The sequence below is a fragment of the Amblyraja radiata genome, unplaced genomic scaffold, assembly GCF_010909765.2.
Source record: "Amblyraja radiata isolate CabotCenter1 unplaced genomic scaffold, sAmbRad1.1.pri S122, whole genome shotgun sequence".
In the NCBI taxonomy this organism is placed as follows: domain Eukaryota; kingdom Metazoa; phylum Chordata; class Chondrichthyes; order Rajiformes; family Rajidae; genus Amblyraja; species Amblyraja radiata.
Genome location: NW_022630108.1, coordinates 69,596 through 97,146, shown reverse-complemented (window position 1 = coordinate 97,146; position 27,551 = coordinate 69,596). Strand labels below are relative to the sequence as shown.

Below are 27,551 nucleotides of genomic sequence, written 5' to 3'. Positions count from 1 at the left end.
CCTATATTCCAAATGGAATTTAACCCGGATGTGGTGGAGGGAAGACTTAAGCCAGAAAGGGTTATTGGGAAGAAAGGGCTACTTTAAATTTAGTTGCATCTGGTTGGGTAACTATAGCAGGGTGGAGATTATTCCATGCTTTAATTGTGTGTGCGGGGGAAGAACGAATTGCTGTACACATCTGTCTTTGTAGCTGGGATCACAAATTGGATCGAATGCCCTCGTCTGCTCCTAATTGGTTTGGGTTTGGTGTAGGTCTTGTAATCTATGTCGAGCTGACCATTTAACAGTTTGTAAAAACAGGTCAAACGGTGAGCTCCACGTCTGTCTTGGAGAGTGTTCCACCCCAGAGAATTCAGAAGTTTGGTGACACTCGCTTCTCTCCCATAGGTGTTAGTAACAAATCGAGCTGTCTGTCTTTGGACACGTTCGATGAAAGAAATATTTTTATTTGTGTATGGGTCCCATGCTGCAACTGCGTAGTCCAAATAGATGTTTAGATCTAGTAATTGAATTTTGTAATTAGCTACAATTGGGCAACTAACTAACTTGGAAAAACGTATCTATGCTCTCAAGCCTTCCTTGGCTTCCTCTGAGCGAGGGCTATATGTATATATGTATGTAGTTTGTTTGTTTATACCAGTGATTCCCAACCTGGAGCCATATATGGCAAATCTCAGGGGGGCCACAGAAAAATGTGGGGATTAAGGTTCAATGAAAGGTGCCACCTTTTTTTCGCTAATAATGTCAGGGAGGGAGGGAGGGGGGGCACAGAAAAATTTAAAGAGCCCAAGGGGGCCATGAGCTAAAAAAGGTTGGGAACCACTGGTTTATACAATTTTTATAACAAATGTAAAACACTTTGGCCAACGAGAGTTGTTTTGTAAATGTGCTATATAAATAAATGTGACTTGACTTGACTAACTAATTATAGAAACATAGACCATAGGTGTAGGAGTAGGCCATTCGGCCCTTCGAGCCTGCACCGCCATTCATATGATCATGGCTGATCATCCAACTCGGTATCCTGTACCTGCCTTCTCTCCATACCCCCTGATCCCTTTAGCCACAAGGGCCACATCTAACTCCCTCTTAAATATAGCCAACGAACTGAGTGGCCTCAACTACCTTCTGTGGCAGAAAATTCCACAGATTCACCACTCTCTATGTGTGTGAAAAAAAAAGTTTGTCTCATCTCGGTCGTAAAAGATTTCCCCCTTATCCTTAAACTGTGACCCCTTGTTCTGGACTTCCCCAACATCGGAAACAATCTTCCTGCATCCAGCCTGCCCAACCCCTTAAGAATTTTGTACATTTCCATAAACACCCCCCCCCCCCCCTCAATCTTCTAAGATCTAGCGAGTACAAGCCGAATCTGTCGTCTTTCTTCATATGAAAGTCCTGACATCCCAGGAATCAGTCTGGTGAACCTTCTCTGTACTCCCTCTATGGCAAGAATGTCTTTCCTCAGATTAGGAGACCAAAACTGTACGCAATACTCCAGGTGTGGTCTCACCAAGACCCTGTACAACTGCAGTAGAACCTCCCTGCTCCTATACTCAAATCCTTTTGCTATGAATGCTAACATACCATTCGCTTTCTTCACTGCCTGCTGCACCTGCATGCCTACTTTCAATGACTGGTGTACCATGACACCCAGGTCTCGTTGCATCTCCCCTTTTCCTAATCGGCCACCATTCAGATAATCTTGTTCCTTTTTACTTAGTATGGCTGTATGGTAACTCAAATACAACTTGAAAAACATCCAGTGAATTGGCCTCCACTGCCTTCTGTGGCAGGGAATTCCACAGATTCACAACTCTCTGGGTGAAAATGTTTTTCCTCATCTCAGTCCTATACGACCTACCCGTTGTTCTTAAATGGTGGCCCCTGGTTCTGATAATATCCTATTATATAATACAAATTATAACATAAGGTATTTTATTAAGTAAAGATTAATTTGACTTCTTTGTATTTTGGGTTCTGAAGCTTTGTAATTCTGTGCTGTAGATGAGCTGGGTGATCAGGAAATTGGAGGCCAGCATTCAAACTGCATCCAAGCTGCTTCCTGTTGTGCCCAAGCAAATGATATTGACAGCGGTGGGAGAGGATGTGTTTCCTGAAAAGGTGCTGGCTTCTGTCAACAGAAGCCTTGAGAGAGGATATGTTTCCTTTGGAGTTTGGTCTCCGTAAACAGGAACCTCTGCAGGTAATTGATACAGATCCTTACATTGTTTAAGAAGGTACTGCAGATGATAGACCTTTGACTAAGTTCCTGTTGTTTGGGGGTTTGTAACTGAAGTTTGTGATCGATATAACCATAGCATGAGAAGTATTGTGTTAGTGACAAGAATGCTTTGAATGGGTATACTCTGATTGATGTGTTAGACGTCATTGCTCCAACTATGTATAAACATGTGACTACGTTTCCAAAATACTATAAAAAGATGCTGTATGTCTGTTCATTAGAGTGATGGCCCAGGAGGGTTAAGTATGTGTTGCATACTTGACTTTGTATCCCCAGGCACCCTCGCCGGCTAAATGATCAGTGAAGCTTGTGTTGGTTGAACTAACTTATTGTGAGTTGACTGTTTTAAGAAATGGACCTTAACAGTTCTGGGCGCCCCCAACATGGGGAACATGTTTCCTGCATCTACCCTGTCCAATCCCTTACTAATTTTATACGATTCTATAAGATACCCGCTCATCCTTCTGAATTCCAGTGAATACAAACCCAGTCGACCCATTCTTTCAACATATGTCAGTCCCGCCATCATCATCATTTCCTGAGAAGGTTGGCATTTTCTTTCATTCTTGATAACACAACATGAATTCTGAAGAATTCCGAAGAACACAGTCAGGTTAGGAAAAACTTGCTTTATTTGTTAGGCAAGGCACAAATGCGTTAAGACTTTCTTTAAAAAAAACACTTTAAAATGCTTATGTCTTTGGGCCAGTGGCAGCCAGCTGGTACTGTGAGCAGTCGGCTGTGTGCAGCTTGGCTCACTTTTGCATTTTCACTTGGGTACAGTATGAATGAGAAGATGCTGGTACTGTTGCTTGTCTGCTCCTCGACAGGGCCAAGGAGGGCTTATATTAGGAACACTTCTCCATCCGTTTCCCACCACGGATGGCTGACATGCTGAGTTCTACCGGCAATTTGGAGGGGAATGGCCAGGCGACGTGTCGGGGTTGGACCTTTCTATGGACTCATGGAGTCGGGGGGGGGGGGGGACCTGGAAAAAAGAGTTGGGGTCAGGACAGACTCCAGGATTTCATTTGGATGAGGGGAGAGTCTCCGCAAATTGGAGAATTCTGTGTTCATGTCATTGGGCTGTAAGCTATGAGGTGCTGTTCCTCCATTTTGTGTGTCACCTCACTCTGGCAATGGAGGAGGCCCAGGACAGAAAGATCAGTGTGGGAGTGGGAAGGGGAGTTAAAATGGTTGGCAACCGGGAGATTCAACAGGCCTTGGCGGACTGGGCGCAAGTGAAGGTGAAATGCCCGCTGGGTCTAGATACAAGGAACAGCAGATGCTGGTTTACAAAAAGCGACACAATCTCCTGGAGTAACTTGCACCTCTGGAGAGCATGGACAGGCAACATTCTAGGTCAGGACCCTTCTTCAGACTGCTTGATGTGGGGGGTGGAGAAAGTCGGAAAGGAGAGGTGGGAGTGGTCGCCTTAGATTGCCTTCCCTCTACAGATGCCGCCTGACCCACTGAGTTCCTCCACCGCTTTAGAGGGAATGGACCGACGACGTTTTGAGTCAGGACCCTTCTTCAGACTGATTGGAGAGGGTGGGTGGAGGAAGCCGGAAAAGAGAGTTGGGGGCTGGACAAAGCCTGGCAAGTGATAGGTGGACACAAAATGCTGGAGTAACTCAGCGAGACGGGCGGCATCACTAGAGAGAAGGAATGGGTGAAGTTTCAGGCTGAGACCCTTCTTCAGAAGTGATAGGTGAGGGAGACGCAAGAAACTGCAGATGCTGGAATCTTGCATAGAGCACAATTTAGATGCACAGAGTCTCTTGCCCTGAGTGGGGGAATCGAAGACCAGAGGACATGGGTTCAAGGTGAAGGGGAAAAGATTTAACAAGAATCTGAGGGGTAACTTTTCAACAGAGAGTGGAGGGTGTATGGAACAAGCTGCCGGTGGAGATAGTTGAGGCTGGGACTATCCCAACATTTTAGAAACAGTTATAGACAGGTACATAGACGGGCCAAGTTTGGAGGGATATGGACCAAATGCAGGCAGGTGGGACTAGTGTAGCCGGGACGTTGATCGGTGTGGGCAAGTTGGGCCTGTTTCCACACAGTATCACTCTATGACTCTAATACATAGTGCTGCAGTAAATCAGCAGGTCAGGCAGCATCTGTGGAGAACATGGATAGGTAACGTCTCACAGAGTGCTGGAGTAACTCAACGGGTCAGACAGCATCTGTGGGGAACATGGATAGGTGAAACCCTTGCCACACTCAGCGCACACAAAGGGTCTCTCTCCGGTGTGTATCCGCTGGTGCTCCCGCAGCCCCCATGCTCTCTTGTCACAGTGGGAGCAGCTGCTCGCCGGCGTGGGCCCGCCGGTGATGCCGCAACCCGCGTGAGCTGTCAAACGACTCGCCACAGTACGGGCAGTCGTAGGGCGGGCCACTGGTGTGCACGTGCTGGTGAGACGGGGCGTGGGAGGCCATGGCAAAGCGCTCTCCACACACCGGGCTGGGGACTGGACGGCCGCCGGCGTGAACCCGCTGGTGGGACAGCAGGTTGGAGGAACGGGTGAAGCCCTTGCCACACTGGGCACAGGTGTAGGGGCGCTCGCCGCTGTGGGTGCGCTGGTGCTTCAGCAGGTTGCCAGAGTGGGTGAAGCCCTTGCCGCACTGGGCGCAGGTGTAGGGGCGCTCGCCAGTGTGGGTGCGCTGGTGCACCAGCAGGTTGCCGGAGTGGGTGAAGCCCTTGCCGCACTGGGTGCAGGTGTAGGGACGCTCGCCAGTGTGGGAGCGCTGGTGTATCAGCAGCCCGGTGGAGGTGGTGAAGCCCTTGCCGCAGTCGCTGCAGGTGTAGGGCCGCTCCCCGGTGTGCACGCGCCTGTGCACCTTCAGCTCCTTGGACGACTTGAAGCCTTTGCCGCAGTCGGGGCAGGTGAAGGGCCGCTCACTGCTGTGCACCCGCCGGTGCTGCCGCAGCCCCTTCAACTGGGTAAAGCTCTTACCGCAGGTGGAGCAGCCATAGGGCTTCTCGCCCGTGTGCACCCGCCGGTGGATCTCCAGCTCGCTCGGGCTCCGGCAGGCCTTGCCACACACGTCGCACTCATAACGCTTCTCCTTGTTGTGCCCCGTCATGTGGTCCTCCATCGAAGCTCAGCCCCTCGAAGCTCGGCCCGCACACCGAGCAGATGGGGGCTCACCTGCACCCTGGCTGCCCTCAATGGCCGCTCACGTCCCCGTCTCTCCGTCCACAGCAACGGCTCCTAAACCCTGCAGCGGGGAACACAGAGGGTCAACAAGCTGGCAAACAGGGCATTACTAGCACATATTGAGTGTGTTGAATCTTGAATCTTTATGGCGGAGGAAACCGTTATATAATTCTGCGCGGCACACTGTCCCAGCGGTACAGTTGCTGCCTCACCTCCAGAGGACCGGGCTCGATCTTGACTACGGGTGCGGTCTGTACGGAGTTTGTACGTTCTCCCTTTGACCTGCGTGGGTTTTTACTCCGGGTGTTCCGGCTTCCTCCAACATTTCAAAGACGTTCAGGGTTGTAGATTAATCGGCCTCCGCAAAATTGCTGAATTGTCCCTAATGTGCGTGGGATAGTGCTAGTGCACGGGGTGATCGCTGGTCGGCACGGACTCCGTGGGCGGAAAGACCTGTTGTTTATACGCTGCATCTCTAAACTAAACTAAACCAAAGAAGGGTGTCGACCCAAAACGCCACCCATTCCTTCTCTCCACAGATGCTGCCTGACCCGCTGAGTTACTCAAGCACTTTGTCATAGAGTGATACAGCGTTGGAAAGAGGCCCTTCGGCCCAACTCGTACCCACAGTCCTAGATCCCTCGGCTCCACACATTCCGCCAGGCTCAGAGTTGTACAGAGTCCTAGTGAGACCACACCTGGAGTATTGTGTGCTGTTTTGGTCCTCTAATTTGAGGAAGGACATTCTTGCTATTGAGGGAGAGCAGCGTAGGTTTACAAGGTTAATTCCCGGGATGGCAGGACTGTCATATGCTGAGAGAATGGAGCGGTTGGGCTTGTACACTCTGGAGTTTAGAAGGATGAGAGGTTATCTTATTGAAACATATAAGATTGTTAAGGGTTTCGACATGCTAGAGGCAGGAAACATGTTCCCGGTGGTGGGGGAGTCCAGAACCAGGGGCCGCACACACAGTTTAAGAATAAGGGGTAAGCCATTTAGTACGGAGACGAGGAAACACTTTTTCTCACGGAGAGTTGTGAGTCTGTGGAATTCTCTGCCTCAGAGGGTGGTGGAGGCGGGATCTCTGGATACATTCAAGAGAGAGCTAGATGGGGCTCTTAAAGTTAGTGGAGTCAGCGGATATGGGGAGAAGGCCGGTACGGGGTACTGATTTGGGATGAACAGCCATAATCACATTGAATGACGGTGCTGGCTCAAAGGGCCGAATGGCCTACTCCTGCACCTATTGTCTATTGCACCAGCGCCCCGCCATACACAGTGAAGATCCTGCCCTGGTTTGACTTCCTGAACTGCAACACCCTCCCTACCCCCAAACAATGTGACCTCCTCCCTGTGGCTCCCTGCCCCTTACCCCTGCCACCTCCTGCTCCTTACCCCCCTTTGCTCCCTCCCCACCCCCAAACAGTGTGAACCCCCACCAGGCTCCCGATCCCCTTCTATGACTCACTTGACCCCTCTCTCTCCCCCACCCCCCCAGCTCCCTGCCCTCCCCCATTCATCCCCCTCGGCACCAAACCCACTCCCCCTTGAATCCCTCCCCCCTCCCTTTGCTCTCTCCCCAACCTCTCTATCCCCTTCTCTCTCGTCTCTCCCCCTTTCCCTCTCTCTCTCTCTATCCCCCTTCTCTCTTTCCATCTCTCCCTCCCCACCCACTCTCTCTCTATTTCCTTCTCTCTCTCCATCTCTCCCACTCTCTCTCCTCTTTCTCTTCCCCAATCGTTCTCTCTCTCCCCCTCTCCCCTCCTCTTTCCCCTCTCTCTCTCCATCTCTCCCTCCACCCTCTTTCTATCCCCTTCTCTTTCCATCTCTCCCTCCCCACCCTCTCTCTCTCTTTATCCCCTTCTCTCTCTCCATCTCTCCCTCCCCGCCCTCTCTCTCTATCCTCCTCTCTCGCTCCATCTCTCCCCACCCTCTCTCTCTCTCTCTCGCTCTCTCCTTCCCCACCCTCTCCCCCTCTCTCTATCCCCTTCTTTCTCTCCATCTCTCCCTCCCCGCCCTCTCTCTTTCACTCAATCCCATTCCATCTCTCCCTCCCCACCCTCACCCCCTCCCTCTATCCCTTTCTCCATCTCCCCCTCCCCACCCTCTTTCCCTCTCTCTCCATCTCTCCCTCCCCGCCCTCTCTCTCTCTTCCCCTTTCTCTCTCTCCATCTCTCCCTCACCACCCTCTCCCCCTCTCTCTCTATCCCCTCTCCATCTCTCCCTCCCCGCCCTCTCTCTCTGCCTCTCCCCCTTTCTCTCTCCATCTCTCCCTCACCACCCTCTTCCCCTCTCTCTCCATCTATCCCTCCCCACCCTATCTCTCTATCCCCTTCTCTCTCTACCTCCCCACCCTCTCTCTCGTTCTCTCCCCCCCTCTCTTTCTCTCCCCCCTCACTCCTTTCCTCTCTCCCTCTCCCCCCTCTTTTTATCCCCTCCCCTATCGTTCTCTCTCTTTCTCCCCCCTCTCTCTCTCTCCCTCCCACTATCTTTCTCTCTTTCTTTCTCCCTCCCTCTCTCTCTCCCTCTATCTCTCTCTCTCCGTCTCTATCCCCTTCTCTCTCTCCCTCTCTCTCTACCCCCCTCTTTCTCTCTCTCCTCCTTCCCTCTCTCTCCCCCTCTCTCATCACACTCACTTTCTCCCCACTCTCTATCCCTCTCTCTTGTTGTCTCTCTCTATCCCCCTTTCCCCCTCTCTCTCTATTTTTCTCTCTCTCGCTATCCCCTTCTCTCTCCATCTCTTCCTCCCCACCCTCTCTTTTTCTCCCCCTCTCTCTCTCCCTCTCCATATCTCTCTCTCCCTCCATATCTCTCTCTCCCTCCCTCCATCTCCCTCTCCATCTCTCCCTCCATCTCTCTCTCTCCCTCCCTCTCCCCCCTCTCTATCTCTCTCCCCCTCTCTCCCTCCCTCTCTCTCTCCCTCCCTCTCTCTTTCTCTCTCTATCTCTCTCTCTCCCTCCACATCTCTCTCTCCCTCCCTCCATCTCTCTCTCCCTCTCTCTCCCTCCCTCTATCTCTCTCTCTCCCTCCCTCTCTCTCTCCCTCTCTCTTTCTCTCTCTCCCTCTCCCCCTCCCTCCATCTCTCTCTCTCTCTCTCGCCCACTCTCTCTCTCTCCATCTCTCTCCCTCCATCTCTCTCTCGTTCTCTCTCCCCCTCCATCTCTCTCTCTCTCTCCCTCCCCCCCTCTCTCTATCTCTCCCTCTCTCTCTATCTCCCTCTCTCCATCTCTCCCTCCCCACCCTTTCTCTCTCTCTCTATCCCTTCTTTCTCTCCATCTCCCTCTCTATCCCCTTCCCTCTCTCCATCTCCCCCTCCCTGCCCTCGCTCTTTCTCTCTATCCCCTTCTATCTCTCCATCTCTCCCTCCCCAACCTCACCCCCTCTCTCTCTATCCCCTTCTCTCTCTCCAACTCCCCCTCCCCACCCTCTCTCTCTCGTTCTCTCCCTCCTCGCAATCTCTCCCCCCTCTCTTTCTCTCTCTCTCCCCTCACTCCTTTCCTCTCTCTCTCTCCCTCCCCCCTCTATTTTTCTCCCCTATCGTTCCCTCTCTCTCACCGTCCAGTGCTGGTCGGCTCCATCTTGGGGCTGGCGGGGTCTGTTCGCTACGTCATTTCCGGGCTGAGACCCCTCTTCTAGAATCTTTCAGCGGGGAAATGACGTCACCGCCCCCGGCCCCGTTGACTCCATCTTAGGCCGGCGTAGCCGTCATTTCCGGGCAATGGGCGGGGCGGCCTCGGCCCGGAAATGACGCATCTACCGCGGCCCCAAGATGGAGCCAACCCGCACTGGACGGTGAGAGAGAGGGAGAGAGGGAGAGAAAGAGAGAGAACGATAGGGGGGAGAAAGAGGGGGAGGGAGGGAGAGAGATTTAAAAATGTTAAATCTTTTCTTAAATGGATAGATGTTTAGATCTAGTAATTGAATTTTGTAATTAGTTACAGTTGGGTAACTAACTAATTATATGCTTTAATTTCAGGTCATCCAAGTAAGATTGTTTCATATTTGTTTCAGAATGCTTCAATCTATAGGGAGGTTTCACGGCAGTGGGGTCACGACCCATGACCCGTACTGTTGCTAGGCTACTCCAAATGGATTACACGCGATGAACTGCAGGTAGGCACTTACCATTGTTTCCAGCGTAGCGGGCCCGTTAAAACCCCACCGCTGAAATTGTCCATTTTTGCGCTGTAAATAATTATGGAAATCGGGATAAGCGTGAGAGACATTTAGCCAACTTCAGAATTCCAAAAGTGAGGAGAAATGACGATGGATAGAAGCGAGAGCTGAAGGGACAACAACAGACAGAGTGCTTGGCGAACATTGGCCGTTTGCTCACTGCATTTCATCAACAAAGGCATTATTTGTGTTTTTTCTTGATTCCTTTGGCATCTAAAAAGTTTCAGAAGTGATAAATCTGGCTGTAATTTTTTTTAATCGACCATGTTTCCCAAGTGGGTTTTTACATACAAAATGAAAACGCATCTGAAGAAAATATTTACAGCCAGATTTATCACGTCTGAGAATTTTTAGATACCAAAGGAATCAAGAAAAAACACAAATAATGCCTTACTTGATGAAATGCAGTGAGCAAACGCGATAATTCCCAATATTTTCAATGTTTACCAAGCACTTTAGCTGCTGTAGTCCCTTCAGTTCTCGCTTCTCTTTACCTTCATTTCGCTTCACGTTTGGAATTTTGAAGTTGGGTACACGTCTCTCACACTTACCCCGACTTCCACAATTTTTTTTCAGCGCAAACATTCACCATTTTGACGGTTTTTCTAACAGGTAGGACAGTACGCGTTTCTTGCATTCATAACATATACCGGAAGTTACGGATGTCCTCCAGATGGATTGAGCGGCTCCGTGCGTCAAGCCCTACGACCCAGTGACCTTACGTGCAACCCCCCTATTAAAAAAGTTATGGCCATTTTCATAGCATCTTGTTCCCTATTGCTTTTCCATTGACTTAACACAAAAGCTGTGATCGAGGACAGTCAAAAGCCCATAACTTTCTGAAACATTAAGGGAACTGAATGAACAAGGGGTCACAGTTTAAGGATAAGGGGGAAATCTTTTAGGACAGAGATGAGAAAAAAACTTTCACACAGAGAGTGGTGAATCTGTGGAATTCTCTGCCACAGAAGGTAGTTGAGGCCAGTTCATTGGCTATATTTAAGAGGGAGTTAGATGTGGCCCTTGTGGATAAAGGGATCAGGGGGTATGGAGAGAGGGCAGGTACAGGATACTGATTTGGATGATCAGCCATGATCATATTGAATGGCGGTGCAGGCTCGAAGGGCCGAATGGCCTACTCCTGCACCTATTGTCTATGTTTATATCTTGTTCCCTATTGCTTTTCCATTGACTTAACACAAAAGCTGTGATCGAGGACAGTCAAAAGCCCATAACTTTCTGAAACATTAAGAGAACTGAATGACATTTTCAGTTATTATAGATTGAAGCATTCTGAAACAAATATGAAACAATCTTACTTGGATGACCTGAAATTAAAGCATATAATTAGTTAGTTACCCAATTGTAGCTAATTACAAAATTCAATTACTAGATCTAAACATCTATCCACTTCTTAAGAAAAGAGTTAACATTTTTAAATGAATCTCTCTCCCTCTCTCTCTCTCTCTCTCTCTCTCTATCCCTCCCTCTATCGCTCTCTCTCTCCCTCCATCTCTCTCTCTTTCTCACTCCCTCTCTCTCACCGTCCAGTGCGGGTCGGCTCCATCTTGGGGCCGGGGGGACGGCGATATCATTTCCAGGCTGAGGCCGCTCCGCTGAAAGATTATAGAAGGAGGGGGGAGAGAGGGGCATCAGCCCGGAAATGACGGCATCGCCGGCCCAAGATGGAGCCGACCCCCACTGGACGGTGAGAGAGAGGGAGTGAGAAAGAGAGAGATGGAGGGAGAGAGAGAGAGTGGGGAGGGAGAGGGAGAGGGGGTGGGGAGGGAGAGATGGAGAAAGAGAAGTGGATAGAGAGAGGGTGGGGAGGGAGAAGGGGATAGAGAGAGATAGAGGGTGGGGAGGGAGAGATGGAGAGAGAAGGATCGAGAGAGAGATAGGGTGGGGAGGGAGAGATGGAGAGAGAGAAGGGGATAGAGAGGGGAGAGGGTGGGGAGGGAGAGATGGGGAGAGAAAGAGATAGAGAGAGGAAAAAGGGTGGGGAGGGAGAGATGGAGAGAGAGAAGGGGATAGAGAGAGGGTGGGGAGGGAGAGATGGAGAGAAGGGGAGAGAGGGTGGGGAGGGAGAGATGGAGAGAGAGAAGGGTATAAAGAGAGAGAGAGAGAGAGGGTGGGGAGGGAGAGATGGAGAGAGAGAAGGGGATAGAGAGAGGGGGTGGCGAGGGAGAAGGGAAAAGAGAGAGGTGGGGAGGGAGAGATGGAGAGAGAAGTGGATAGAGAGAGAGAGGATGGGGAGGGAGAGATGGAGAGAAGGGGATAGAGAGAGAGGGGAAGGGGAGGGAGCGAGAAGGGGATAGAGAGATGGAAAGAGGGTGGTGAGAGAGAGAACAAGAGAGAGAGGGAGTGGGGAGATAGAGAGAACGATAGGGGGAGAGGGAGAGAGAGAGAGAGAGTGTTGGGAGGGATTGAGGAGAGGGAGAGGGCAGAGTGAGAGAGATAGAGGGGTGGAGAGGGAAGGGAGGGAGAGACAGAGAGGGGGGAGTTGAGGAGAAAGAGTTTAGAGGGGAGAGGGAGAGAGAGATATCTGAGCTATGCGATGCTGAGAGGGGCAGAGAAAGAGAGAGTATACAGTCCAGGGGAGGGAGGGGGTGAGAGGCTGGGGGTTGGACAAAGGGGTGAAGTGGGTAGCGGGGGGAAGCAGGGAGCAAAGGGAGGGGGGAGGGATTGAAGGGAGAGTGGGTTTCGTGCCGAGGGGGATGAATGGGGGGGGGGGCAGGGAACTGGGGGGGGAGAGAGAGACGGGTCAAGTGAGTCATAGAAGGGGATAGGGAGCCTGGTGGGGGTTCAAATGCCTGTATTTAGAGAAATGTAATATTGAAAGGAAAATGTCTTCAATAAATGAGTCAATGTTGCCAATATTCTGTTCACACTGTTCGGGGGTAGGGAGGAGGGGGGAGGAAGCAAAGGGGGGTAAGGAGCAGGAGGCGGCAGGAGTAAGGGGCAGGGAGCCACAGGGAGGAGGTCACATTGTTGGGGTGGGGAGGGTGTTGCAGTTTAGGAAGTCAAACCAGGGCAGGATCTTCACTGTGAATGGCGGGGCGCTGGGGCAATAGACAACAGGTGCAGGAGTAGGCCATTCGGCCCTTTACGCCAGCACCGCCATTCAATGTGATCATGGCTGATCATCCCAAATCAGTACCCCGTTCCTGCCTTCTCCCCATATCCCTTGACTCCGCGATCTTTGAGCCCTATCCAACCCTCTCTTGAAAGTATCCAGAGAACCAGCCTCCACCTGAGGTAGAGAATTCAACACTCTGTTGTGAAAGGTGTTTCCTCGTCTCCGTTCTAAATGGCTTACCCCTAATTCTTAAATTGTGGCCCCTGGTTCTGGACTCCCCCAACATCGGGAACATGTTTCCTGCCTCTAGCGTGTCCAATCCCTTAACAACCTTATATGTTTCAATAAGATCCCCCCATCCTTCTAAACTCCAGAGTGTACAAGCCCAGCCGCTCCATTCTCCCAGTATATGACAGCCCGCCATCCTGGGAATTAACCTTGTAAACCTACGCTGCTCTCCCTCAATAGCATGAATGTCCTTCCTCAAATTAGGGGGCCAAAACAGCACACAGTACTCCAGGTGTGGTCTCACTAGGACTCAGTACAACTCTGAGCCTGGCGGAATGTGTGGAGCCGAGGGATCTAGGAGTGCGGGTATGAGTTGGGCCGAAGGACCTCTTTCCAACGCTGTATCACTCTATGACTCTGACAAAGTGTTGGAGTAACTCAGCGGGTCAGGCAGCATCTGTGGAGGAGATAGACACAAAGTGCTGGAGTAAGTCAGTGGGTCAGGCAGCATCTGTGGAGAGAAAGAATGGGTGGCATTTTGGGTCGACGCCCTTCTTTGGTTTAGTTTAGTTTAGAGATGCAGCGCGGAAACAACAGGTCTTTCGGCCCACGGAGTCCGTGCCGACCAGCGATCACCCCGTACACTAGCACTATCCCACGCACATTAGGGAAAATTCAGCAATTTTGTGGAGGCCGGTTCATCTACAACCCTGAACGTCTTTGAAATGTTGGAGGAATCCGGAACACCAGGAGAACACCCGGAGTAAAAACCCACTCAGGTCAAAGGGAGAACGTACAAACTCCGCACAGACAGCACCCGTAGTCATGATCGAGCCCGGGTCTCTGGCGGTGAGGCAGCAACTGTACCGTTGCGTCAGAGTGCCGCACTGAATTATATAACGGTTTCCTCCGCCATAAACACACTCAACATGTGCTAGTAATGAAGGTACACAAAATTGCTGGAGAAACTCAGCGGGTGCAGCAGCATCTATGGAGCGAAGGAAATAGGCGACGTTTCGGGCCAAAACCCTTCTTCAGACTGATGGGGGGTGGGGGAAAGAAAGAAGGAAAAGGGGAGGAGGAGGAGGAGCCCGAGGGCGGGCGGATGGGAGGGTGGGAGGAGACAGCTAGAGGGTTAAGGAAGGGGAGGAGACAGCAAGGGCTAGCCAAATTGGGAGAATTCAATGTTAATGCCATAAGGACGCAAGGTCCCCAGACGGAATATGAGGTGCTGTTCCTTCAATTTCCGCTGTTGCTCACTCTGGCAATGGAGGAGACCCAGGACAGAGAGGTCTGATTGGGAATGGGAGGGGGAGTTGAAGTGCTGAGCCACCGGGAGGTCAGGTAAGTTATTGCGGACTGAGCGGAGGTGTTCGGCGAAACGATCGCCCAACCTACGCTTGGTCTCACCGATGTAGATCAGCTGACATCTAGAGCAGCGGATGCAGTAGAGGACATTTCCGATGCCCTGGTATGAAATGTCTCATCCTGGGAACAGATGCGGCGTAGGCGGAGGAATTGGGAGTAGGGGATGGAGTCTTTACAGGGGGCAGGGTGGGAAGACGTGTAGCCCAGATAGCCATGTGAGTCAGTGGGTTTGTAATGTATGTCGGTCAGGAGTCTGTCCCCTGCGATGGAGATGGTGAGGTCAAGGAATGGTAGGGAAGTGTCGGAAATCGTCCAGGTGTATTGGAGTGCCGGATGGAAGTTGGTGGTGAAGTGGATGAAGTCAGTCAGTTGTGTGTAGGTGCAGGAGGTGGCACCAAAGCATCGTCAATGTGTACAATTACTACACTAGTAATATCCTGTTTGCCAGCTTGTTGACCCTCTGTGTTCCCCTCCTGCAGGGTTTAGGAGCCGTTGCTGTGGACGGAGAGACGGGGACGTGAGCGGCCAGGGTGCAGGTGTGCCCTCACCCCCCCCCCCCCCCCCATCTGCTCGGTGTGCGGGCAGAGCTTCGAGGGGCTGAGCTTCGATGGAGGACCAGATGACGGGGCAAAACAAGGAGAAGCGTTATGAGTGCGATGTGTGTGGCAAGGCCTGGCAGAACCCAAGCCAGCTGGAGACCCACCGGCGGGTGCACACAGGGGAACGCCCCTTTGATTGCTCGCACTGCGGCAAGAGCTTCAAGACGGCGATGGTCCTGGAGACCCACCGGACGATACACACGGTCGAGAAGCCCTATGGCTGCGCCACATGCGGCAAGAGCTTTACCCATTTGTCAGTGCTGCGGCAGCACCGGCAGGTGCACAGCAGTGAGCGGCCCTTCACCTGCCCCGACTGCGGCAAAGGCTTCAAGTTGCCCAACAACTTGAAGGTGCACAGGCGCGTGCACACCGGGGAGCGGCCCTACATCTGGAGTGACTGCAGCAAAAGCTTCACCAAGTCCAGCAACCTGCTGAGGCACCAGCGCACCCACACCAGCGAGCGCCCCTTCACCTGCGCCCAGTGCGGCAAGGGCTTTATCCAGTCCAGCAACCTGCTGAAGCACCAGCGTACCCACACTGGCGAGTGCCCCTACACCTGCACCCAGTGTGGCAAGGGCTTCACCAGCTCCTCCAACCTGCTGCAACACCAGCGCACCCACACCGGCGAGCGCCCCTACACCTGCGCCCTGTGCGGCAAGGGCTTCACCCAGTCCAGCAGCCTGCAGTAGCACCAGCGCACCCACAACGGCGAGCGCCCCTACACCTGCACCCTGTGCGGCAAGGGCTTCACCGCTCCACCCGGCTGCTGTCCCACCAGCGGGTGCACGCCGGCGACAGTCCCGTCCCCAGCCCGGTGTGTGGAGAGCACTCTGTCATGGACTCCCACGCCCTGTCTCACCAGCACGTGCACACCAGTGGCCCGCCCTACGACTGCCCGTACTGTGGCGAGTCGTTTGACAGCTCGCGGGGGTTGCGGCAGCACCGGCGGGCCCACGTCGGCGAGCAGCTGCTCCCACTGTGACAAGAGAGCACGGGGGCTGCGGGAGCACCAGCTCATACACACCGGAGAGAAACCTTTTGTGTGCGCTGAGTGTGGCAAGGCTTTCACCCGCATGTCCAGCTTGTGGCAGCATCGGCGTACCCACAGCGGTGAGCGTCCCTTCCCCTGCCCGTCCTGTGGTAAGGGCTTCACCCGCCTAGACCACCTGCTGGAGCACCGGCGAGCCCACACCAGCCAGCGCCCCTTCACCTGCCCGCTCTATTGGCATGCCCGCTCCTCCAGCCTGCTGGCACACCGCCACATGGATAGATAGGCGCTGATTAGGTAAACACAAAATCCTGGAAGGAATGGGTAACATTCCTGGTCGAGACCCTCCTCAGTCTCGACCCGAAATGTCACCCATTCCTTCTGTCCAGAGATGCTGCCTGTCCCGCTGAGTTACTCCAGCGTTTTGTGTCCTTTTTTGTAAACCAGCATCTGCAGTTCCTTGTTTTAAACCATTCTGGTTAACCATCTCTGCACCTGCCCCAAAGCCTCCACATCAGTCCTCTAATGGAGTGACCAGAATTGTATGCAATACTCCAAATGCTACCTGAACAATGTCCCTTAAAGCTGCACATATACATTCCTCTCTCCTTATCTCACATCCTTTTATCTCCTTATTTTCCCTCGCCTCTGTCACTTACTTCACTCATCTGCCGATCACCCCCTCATCGGTCAACATAGGGTCAGTCTGAAGAAGGGTCCCGACCCGAAATGTCACCTATCCTTGTTCTCCACAGATGCTGCCTAACCCACTGAGTTAGTCCAGCACTATGTGAAACGTCACCTATCCATGTTCCACACAGATGCTGCCTGACCCGCTGAGTTACTCTAGCACTCTGTGAAACGTCACCTATCCATGTTCCCCACATATGATCGATATAACCATAGCATGAGAAGTATTGTGTTAGTGACAAGAATGCTTTGAATGGGTATACTCTGTGATTGATGTGTTTGACGTCATTGCTCCAACTCTGTATAAACATGTGACTATGTTTCCAAAATACTAACAAAAGATGCTGTATGTCTTTGTTCATTAAAGTGATGGCCCAGGAGGGTTAAGTGTGTGTTGCATACTTGACTTTGTATCCCTTGCCAATCTCGCCGGCTAAATGATCAGTAAAGCTTATGTTGGTTGATCTAACTAATTGTGAGTTGTCTGTTTAAAGAAATGTACCTTAACAGTTCTGGACTCCCCCAACATGGGGAACATGTTTCCTGCATCTACCCTGTCCAATCCCTCACTAATTTTATACGATTCTATAAGAACCCGCTCATCCTTCTGAATTCCAGTGAATACAAACCCAGTCGACCCATTCTTTCAACATATGTCAGTCCCGCCATTATCTCAGGAATTAACCTTGTGAACCTACGCTGGGCTCCCTGAATAACAAGAATATCCTTCCTCAAATTTGGAGACCAAAACTGCACACAATTCTCCAGGTGTGTTGTCACCAGGGCCCTGTACAACTGCAGTGGGTCCTCCTTGCGCCTAAACTCAACTCCTCGCCCTATGAAGGCCAACATGCCATTAGCTTTCTTCTTTGCCTGCTGTACCTGCATGCTTACTTTCAGTGACTGATGTACCAGGACACACAGATCTTATTATAATTTCCATTTTCCTAACCTGACACTATTCATTTAATACAGAGTGCTGGAGTACACCTTACACTTCCTTATCTCTGTGTCTCACTCTCCTGTGACTCAGTCTGAAGAAGGTTCCATCACCCCGGAGATGCTGCCTGTCCCGCTGAGTTACTCCAGCATTTTGTGTCTGTCTATGGAGAACATGGACAGGGGCTGTTTTTTTTCGGTCACGACCCTTCTTCAGACCTGAAACATCATCTATCCACATTGACCACAGATGCTGCCTGACCCGAATTACACCAGCACTCTGTGAAACGTCACCTATCCATGTTCTCCACAGATGCTGCCTGACCCGCTGAGTTGCTCCAGCACTCTGTAAAACGTCACCTATCCATGTTCTCCACAGACGCTGCCTGACCCGCTGAGTTACTCCAGCACTCTGTGAAACGTCACCTATGCACATTGTCAAGTCAAACTGAAATGAAAGAACAGGTGCAGAAAAATGCTACATTGAAATCACGAGACAGTGATTAAAGTGGGCGGAACCCCAGCCTGCCGAGTTCTGCCTGGGGGTCAAAAGGGCACACAGCACCAGAAGCCAGGGAAGAAGACACAAGAGACTTCCGAGCAGCAAAACTTGAACAGTAAATCAAAAGGACTGTCCAAAAAGACTGCCGCGATAGCCAGAAAAGGCAAGCAGGACTGATTTTCTACAGATCCGATTGGCAGCCGGTAAGGACTGAACTCTAAATGGACTGAGCCGAAGACTGCAGCCCCAGAGACTCTGTTTAACCCTTTAATATCTGAGAAACTTGTCTGGCTAACGTGTTGATTGAGAAAGTTTGAAATATTGGTGGTGTTTGTTAACCAAGATGACAGGATGATGATAGTGTTTGATGTCTATGTAAAGTGCATCCTGCTTCATTGTGGGATTAAGGGCTAATGTGAGCTAATTTCTAATACTTGTATGCTATGTGTGGTGTTAGTTTAAATAATTGCATTTTAAAAAATATGATAAAATGTGTTAAAAAACAGTAAACATTCATATGATATTAAGCTAAAAAATTGGTAACAGTAGTGGGCATTATTTGTATTTTTCATTTAATGAAATGTGAAAATTATTTTAAAAACAAAATGGCTGATATGAGTTGGAATGTTAGATACATGTAATTTTCTGTTATTTATATTTGGTTACAGTAATGTGTATATTTTTTGCCTTTGTGTCTAAAGGTTTTTCACCTGATAAAGACCAAAACTGGTAAAGACTAAAACTGCTAAAAACTGCTAAAGACTAATCTGCCAAAATAAAAGAAGGAGAAAATAAAAAAGGTGGAAAAGAAGTGTTTGGTCTGAGTGAATCCAGTTCATCATTTCGGGGTAGATAAATCAAATCCCTTTCAAGCGGGGAATCTGCAAAAACATTAGAAGACTTGACAGTGAAAAACCGGGCGGGGCAGGAGATTTGGAAACCTGGAAAAGAGACAGTTAAGTCAAGATAAAACATGGCTGATGAAGTTGCTGGAAAGTCAGCTGAGCAGCTCAAGCTGAAGAGGACAACAGCAAAACGGGCATTCTCTCGTCTTGTTAACAGCATCATTAGGAACCATGAAGAAATGTCTGAAGAGGAGCTCAGGAACAATTTCAACAAACTCATGCAGGAGGCCGAAAAAGTCATGGAAGCCAATGACGATGTGGAGGCTGGACTCATTGCAGAGCTGGAGGCGGAGCTGGACGCAGATGAAGAAACTGTGTTAACTGAACAGCAAAAAGCCGAACTGGCAAAGAATGCAAAGGAGTGTGAGTCAAAACTAAAAGAGGTCAAAGGGCTCATCCAGGACACTCTATGGGCAAACTTTGGAAATGTTGAATTACCCACCTCACTACAGACAGCAGATGGTGCATGTGAACTTGCTGCTGCCACCGCACCATCAAATAGCAACCAAGAAGCATATGAATTCATGCTTAACCACCTGCAGAAACTGGTAGAGACTGCAAAGGAGACGTACAGTCGGTGGAAACGTTGGGTCCCTCTGGATGAGCAAGAGAGCTTCCAGAAACACCTAAGAACACTCGAGCTTCTCGTCCCCAAGCTGGTTTCCAGGAAGGCTGACTTCATACAGGCAAGAATAAAGAAGAACGCTGAAGGATTAGCACAAGTGGCGAATGCTTTCAATTATCCTTCACCAGCCATCAGACTGAGACCCACGGCCCTTCCTAAGTTTACTGGAAACAAGCGTGACTTTTATAGATGGAGGAAGGATTGGGAAGCACTGCAAAAGCAAGGTGAACCCACTGGATCAAATGAGGTGAAGAAGGTTCAATTGCTGGACAGTCTGGAAGACAAAATTACAAGAGACCTCCGCCTCACAAGTTATAACACTGCAGATGATATCTTTCGTGTCCTAGAGAACCGGTTTGGAAATCAAACAGCTATTGCTATTGAGATAGTGGAGGAGCTTCAGAGAATCCCACCTGTCAGAGGACATCAGCCACGTAAAATAGTGGAATTAATTCAAGCTGTGGAAAAGGCGCTTAAGGACTTGAGCGATCTCGGAGACACAGGCGCTATTAAAAATCCACTGATGACAAAATCAATTGAAACCAAGCTTCCAGAAACCCTTAAGAAGGAATGGCTGGTTTATGTAGCTGACAAGAGGAATGCTGTGGCACCAGAGAAACGGTTTGACAGTCTCTTGTCATTTCTCAAAGAGCAGGAGAGCATATACGAACAGCTCGAGCAACTGAGGGACGAAGAGCCGAGTAGAAAGGAAACTCGGACTGAACCAAGACATGCCAGAACCAAGTCTACCAAGTCAGGAAGTGACCACACAAGTTGTGTAGTCTGTGGTGACGTAAAGCATAAAAGGAAGCTGTACTTCTGCAAGCAGTTTCGAGGGCTAAAGCTGACAGAGAAAAGAGCTGCAGCCAAGAAGTTGGGAGCATGCAAAAAGTGTCTTGAAGTTCATGATGATGGTTCATACTGCAACCCTGCATATCTGTGTAAAAATCAAATCTGCAAGGATGAACAGACTCCTGAGCATCATTTTTATCTGTGCCCCAATTATGAGATGAGGAAAAGCAGTGTGGATCAGAGAAGGAGTAAATTTGGTCCAGAGGAAGATAAAGGCAAGAAGAAATATACAGTGGACCAAGAGGAGTTTTTCAGCAAACTTCCACCAGAGTTGGCAAAACAATGCCGAGATGTGTTCTCCAACACTGCATCAAGAGCCTTCAACATTGCAAAGCATCAGCCAAGCCTCCTAAAGGAAGGTGGACTGCAGGAGCACCCAGTGATTATGATGCTTCTGGAGGTCGTAGCAAATGCTGGACAAAAGGTTGGGACATTAATTGACTTGGCTTCAGATACCAACTACATAACTCACAAGACTGCGAGCAGACTGAACCTTAGGAGTGAAGACATCACGCTTATCGTCCATGGAGTTGGGGTGATGAAGGTCCACGTAGAGACGATGCGTTACCTTCTAAAGATCCGAGTCAAGACTCCCAAGGGCATACTCAAGCCGCACCAGTTAGTTTGTTATGGATTGGACAGCATTGCAGATGTTCACAAACATGTGACACCACAGCAGCTGCAAAAGTTCTTTCCAGACATCCCACTTGAGGAACTTGTGAGACCAAAAGAGATACATTTGCTCATAAGCCATAGAGAAGGTCAGCTAGCGCCTCAGAGGATTAGAACGGTGGGAGATCTCATTCTGTGGGATGGACCACTGGGAAAGACTGTTGGAGGTTGTCATCCTGAGCTGTTTGAGAAGCTTACCATGTCAGCCCACATGTCCAAAACACACTTCGCAAGATCAATGAGAGCAGCTGCTTTAAAGTATGAGGAGCTCACTGCCCCAGTCCCTGAGGAACTTTCACCAAACGGACAGGTCGCCGTCAAAGTACAGAAGTCACGTACATCAACCGCCAATCGGGATTTCTTGGATTGGTGGAAGTGGGATAGCATTGGAGCAGCATGCGAGCCAAAGTGCGGGGGTTGCCGCTGTGGAAACTGCCAGCCAGCCGGAAAAGAAATGACTCTTGCTGAAGAGAGAGAGCTCGAAGTAGTAAGGGAAGGCCTCACCTACGTAACAGGAGACCGTCACAGTAAGGACCCACATTGGCATGCTAGCTATCCTTGGTTGGAAGACCCAGCTTCTCTACCAAATAATAAAAGGACAGTGGAAGCCACATTTCTCAGGACGGAGAGGCAGCTATCCAGAGAACCTGAATGGAAAAGTGCCTACACGGCTCAGGTGCACGACATGGTGGACCGAAAGGCTGCAATCAAATTGTCCGAAGACATGATTGCAAACTGGAAGGGACCAGTGTGGTATGTGAGTCACCTTATTGCTCCAAACCCCCACTCTGTCACAACCCCAGTGAGACTAGTGTGGAACAGCAGCCAAAAGTGCAATGGTGTCAGCTTAAATGATTTGCTGATGAAAGGTCCAGACGTCCTCAACCAAATTCGCGCCGTCCTCCTCAGATTCAGAGGCGGAATCTATGCTGCTCTGGGAGACATAAAGAAGATGTATAACTCAGTCTGGTTGGAGGACCGTGAAGTACACTTACACAGATTCCTCTGGCGAGATTCCGAGGACGAGGAGCTGGGAGAGTATGCTATCACAAGAGTGAACATCGGAGACAACCCTGCGGGGTGCATTGCACAGTTGGCAATGCGTGAGACTGCTAATCTTCCTTCTTTTACCCACCTCAAGGATGAGCAGCAAGTACTCCAGAAAGAAGCTATGTTGACGACATCCTCACATCTCACAACAGCCTCGACCAGTTGAGAATCATCACAGCAAATGTGGAACGAATCCTAAAAGCTGGTGGGTTTGAGCTCAAGCCTTGGGTTCTGTCTGGCCAAAGTGGGAGGAAGGAGGACAGTGATGCTTTAAAGAAAAGCAAAACAAAAAGCATGATCCTACCAAACCAAATGCATGATGATGATAACAAGGCACTTGGTCTGGGCTACATTGTTGAAGAGGACATGCTCCACGTTATGGTGGGAATCAATTTCTCCAAGAGAAAGAAAAAGATGCGGCTTGGTCAAAGCCTTCTACAAGAGCAAATCAAAACTCAGACGCCAAATCCCCTAACAAGAAGAGAGCTTCTCAGCTAGGTAGCAGGGCTATATGACCCCATCGGCATAGTGGCTCCTGTTAATCAAAAGGGAGCGATTCTAGTACGCAGAGCTTTCCAATAAGCAAAAGAGGGAAGCTGTTCAGTCAGAGACACATGGGACATGGCACTCTCAGATGGACTCAGGGAGGATGCAATTAAGCTCTTTGAAGAGTACGTACAACTTGGAAAAGTCAAGTTCGTCAGGGCACTGACTCCATCTTGCTCCGCAACTGAACCCTTGGGAATCACCTTTTCTGACGGAAGTGAGCACACCTACGGGGCAGTGATGTACCTGAGATGGGATTCAGACCATGGCCCAATTGTCAGACTTGTGGAATCCAAGGCCAAGTTAACTCCCTTGGACCACAGAGGAGACGCTGTTAAAGCAGAGATGTGCGGAGCAGTGTTCGCCTCATGCTTAAAGAAGTATTTTGAGCTACACAGTCAAATTCAAGTGGAGAAGTGGTATCATCTTGTGGATAGCCAAACAATCCTTGGTGCAATACAGCGAGAAAGCTACGGATTTCAGACATTCTTCGCCAATCGGATTGGAGAGATTCAAACAAGCACCAACATTCAGGACTGGCGGTGGATTCCTGGCCCAGAAAACATCGCTGATGTAATCACCAGAGGTGCCAGCCCTTAAGACCTTGATCAGTATTCGGAGTGGCAAAATGGACCGAAGTTCCTGGCATTGCCTGTGAGTGAGTGGCCAATAAAATCAGCTAAAGAACTGGCTGCCACTGCCAGAGAGAACATCAACAAGTTACAGAAGAAAGCTTTTGTTGCAGCACTATCAAGAGCCAAAGTAGAGAACTAAGAACCGGAACCAACAAGCCCAAAGAGACCACCTGCAGGGTCAGCTATTCAGAACCTAGTTGATGTCAAGCGGTTCAGCGTTCTAACTCGACTGATCAAGACAGTCGCATGGATTTGGAGAGCAGCGAAGAGGTTTCTTGGCAAGAACAAAGCCCTAAACAATCCAAAGTAGGAGGCCATCTCTTTGACAGGAGTCATTACAGTAAGAGAACGAGAAAATGCTCTAAAAGACATTTTTTGTGCTGCGCAATTGGGCACAACTTTCCCAAGCACCACAACAGATCGACTGGTAGCCTATAAAGACCAAGATTCTGGGCTGATGGTTTGTGGTGGCAGAGTGCAGAGCTTTGAAGAGGATAAAGTTGCTGTTCCCATCCTGCCCGTTGATGCCTGGGTGTCCATGCTGCTAGCTCGGGAGGCTCACAGGGAGAGTCATGACGGAGTGGCTGGGACCTTGCTTAAAATGAGAAGAAAGGCTTGAGTCATAAAAGGAAGGAGAATTGCTCAAAAAGTTGTTGATCACTGCATAATCTGCAAGAAAGCAAAAGCAAAGAAATGTCAACAAGTAATGAGTGATCTGCCGCCTGAAAGAACTGAACCTTTTGAGGTTACAACAGTAGACCTCTTTGGACCCTACCACGTACACGATGACGTCAAGAAGAGGGTAAAACTCAAAGTCTGGGGTGTTGTCTTCTGCTGTATGGCCAGCAGAGCCATCCACACAGAGTTAGTCAACACCTTATCAAGTGAAGGGTTTCTGATGGCTTATCAAAGATTCACAGCAATCCGTGGGCACCCCAAGAAGATCTGGTCAGATCTAGGCACTAATTTTATTTGCGCAAAACCAGTCTTAGAGGAACTATATAGGTTTTTGGACAACCTGGACAGAGCAGCTTTGGAGGAGAACGCAGCTAAAAATGGAACAGAGTGGATGTGGAAAATGCATCCTGCTGATTCTCCACACAGAAATGGCGCTGCGGAAGCTGCTGTGCGTGTTGTGAAGAGAGCGCTCCAAAGTTTTGGAAAATAATCGTCACTCAGTTATAGTGAGTTTCAGACAGCTCTTTACATGGCAGCCAAACTGTCAAATGAACGTCCAATCGACGCCAGGATACAAAGCCGGGAAGACTGCGTTCAGTACATCACACCAAATACTCTTCTGCTTGGCCGAGCATCTCAGTGCGGAGACGTCAAGACTTTTGACTTTTCCAGCTACCCCTACAAAAGACTTAGAACAATGCAGTCGGAGGTGAACAAGTTTTGGAAGAGCTGGAGCCAACTCGCTGGTCCTAACTTGTTTATAAGGAGCAAGTGGCACACCACTCAGAGAAATGTCACTGCCGGAGACATTGTCTGGTTAAGTGACCAAAATGCACTGAGGGGGCAATTCAAGCTGGGCAGAGTCGTCAGCTCCAATCCAGACCGCAAAGGCATCATGAGAGACGTTAATGTACGGATCTTTCCAAGTTACTCCATTCCTCTGACAAAGGCTTTGAAAGGAAGGGCAAGTCATTCCACTCAGGGGAAGGAGAGGATCCAAGCCACGATAGTTCACAGAGATGTTAGGCGGCTGGTTGTCTTACTTCCAGTAGAAGAACAAGACAGAAATGCATCAGGTGACTAAGTTCAAACCTAGACTTCAAAGTTTGACTTTAAAGCGTCGAACTCCCTAGTGGTTCCATTGGAAGATCGAGTGGGAGGTGTCAAGTCAAACTGAAATGAAAGAACAGGTGCAGAAAAATGCTACATTGAAATCACGAGACAGTGATTAAAGTGGGCGGAACCCCAGCCTGCCGAGTTCTGCCTGGGGATAAAAAGGGCACACAGCACCAGAAGCCAGTGAAGAAGACACAAGAGACTTGCGAGCAGCAAAACTTGAACAGTAAATCAAAAGGACTGTCCAAAAAGACTGCCGCGATAGCGAGAAAAGGCAAGCAGGACTGATTTTCTACAGACCCGATTGGCAGCCGGTAAGGACTGAACTCTAAATGGACTGAGCCGAAGACTGCAGCCCCATAGACTCTGTTTAACCCTTTAATATCTGAGAAACTTGTCTGGCTAACGTGTTGATTGAGAAAGTTTGAAATATTGGTGGTGTTTGTTAACCAAGATGACAGGGTGATGATAGTGTTTGTTGTCTATGTAAAGTGCATCCTGCTTCATTGTGGGGTTAAGGGCTAATGTGAGCTAATTTCTAATACTTGTATGCTATGTGTGGTGTTAGTTTAAATAATTGCATTTTAAAAAATATGATAAAATGTGTTAAAAAACAGTAAAGATTCATATGATATTAAGCTAAAAAATTGGTAACAGTAGTGGGCATTATTTGTATTTTTCATTTAATGAAATGTGAAAATTATTTTAAAAACAAAATGGCTGCTATGAGTTGGAATGTTAGATACATGTAATTTTCTGTTATTTATATTTGGTTACAGTAATGTGTATATTTTTTGCCTTTGTGTCTAAAGGTTTTTCACCTGATAAAGACCAAAACTGGTAAAGACTAAAACTGCTAAAAACTGCTAAAGACTAATCTGCCAAAATAAAAGAAGGAGAAAATAAAAAGGGTAGAAAAGAAGTGTTTGGTCTGAGTGAATCCAGTTCATCATTTCGGGGTAGATAAATCAAATCCCTTTCAAGCGGGGAATCAGCAAAAACATTAGAAGACTTGACACACATTGACCACAGATGCTGCCTGACCCGCTGAGTTACTCCAGCACTTTTTAATGTAAAAATAAACAGCCTACCTTGCCTTCTCCCCTACGTGAGATCCGTCCCGTAGTCGGCGTTCACGGCTTTAGAAGATGATTTTTAATTTACTATAACACTTAAATTATCCAACTTAGTTTAAAAATAAATGCCGAGAACGGCAGTCGGAGGTGGTGGTCAGGGGGTGGGAGGGTGGGAGGGTGGGTGATTAGGGGGTGGGGGGTGGTCAGGGGGTGATGTGGTGGGGGTGGGGTGGTATGGGTGGGGGGGGGGTGGTCAGGGGTGAGGGGGGGTGGTCAGGGGGGTGATGTGGTCCGTGGGGGGTGCGTGGGTGGTCAGGTGGGTGGGGGTGAGAGGGCTGTGCTGTGGGTGGGGAAGAGCAGGGGTCACATAGTTAGAGGGGGGATTGGGGAGACCCAGTGGAACAGCCACTGGGGTTAACAAGGCTGGGCAGACTAGCACTAGGACCCAGCGCAGTGAAACCCAGGAGAGTGGGAGTTAGCAGCGTGGAGGCTTCAGGCCCAGTGAAGCAGAGTCCAGGCTCCAGGTGAGGCGACGGCTGTGGGCTGCTGGAGGGAGGGAGGTGGAGGGGCGAGGGGCGGCGGGCGGACCCGATGGTGGGGAGTCGGGGTCCGCGGGCGGTTGAGTCGGGTCCGCGGGCGACGTTTGGGGGGAAAAAAGAAAAGAAAAGCGTTGACCCTTTTTTAAATGGTTTAAATCTAAATAATGACCGTTGTGGAGAAGCGAAGTCCGAATGAACGGCCGTTGGGGAAGAACGTTCTGGAAACGCGGGAGGGCGGGAAATAACGGGCGTCAACGGCTGAGGGAGCGCGCGGGAGCGTTGACAGTTGACAGTTGGGGGGGGGGGAGTGTTGACGTCACTGGGCCTCGCGCCGTTCCAAGCGGCGCCGCGCGCGGGCAGATCTGCAGCGCCGCTGAAGGTAAGTGTTGCAACATTCCTAAACAAGATGCTAATTTCCGAGTATGAAAATGGCCACAACCTTTTTAATACTGAAGATATGAAAGTGAATTAGGTGTCAAATTAAACTTCTTTTTATGCTTTATCTGATGGGATAATTGCAGACTTGATTTTTTTAAATCTCAAAATGTTGTAACATTGCTAATTTTATCCTTTTGCTATTTTATGTTGCACGGGGAGCCAGATGCAACGACATTTCTTTCAGACTCGCATTTATTGATGTATTTCTGAATGACAATAAAGTTGTGATTGATTAATTAATTGATTGATGTGATTGCTGTGTTAAACATCCATTGATGAACTGAGCAATCATCAAAAGTGTCGAAAACTCTGCACATTCGGTTCCTTCTTAATGGCTAAGTTTGAAAAAGAAATGAGGAGAGAGCAGTGGGGATATTAAAAATCCAAAAACAAGCAATTTTGTAAAAACTAATTGTTTCATGTAAATTAAAAGA

General features: G+C 49.6%; 1 pseudogene; it reads right to left on the bottom strand.

Annotated features, from left to right (window-relative positions):
- Positions 1-15,117, bottom strand: part of LOC116969209 — a 36,854-nt pseudogene extending 21,737 nt beyond the window's left edge.
- Between the last annotated feature and the right edge of the window lie 12,434 nt (positions 15,118-27,551).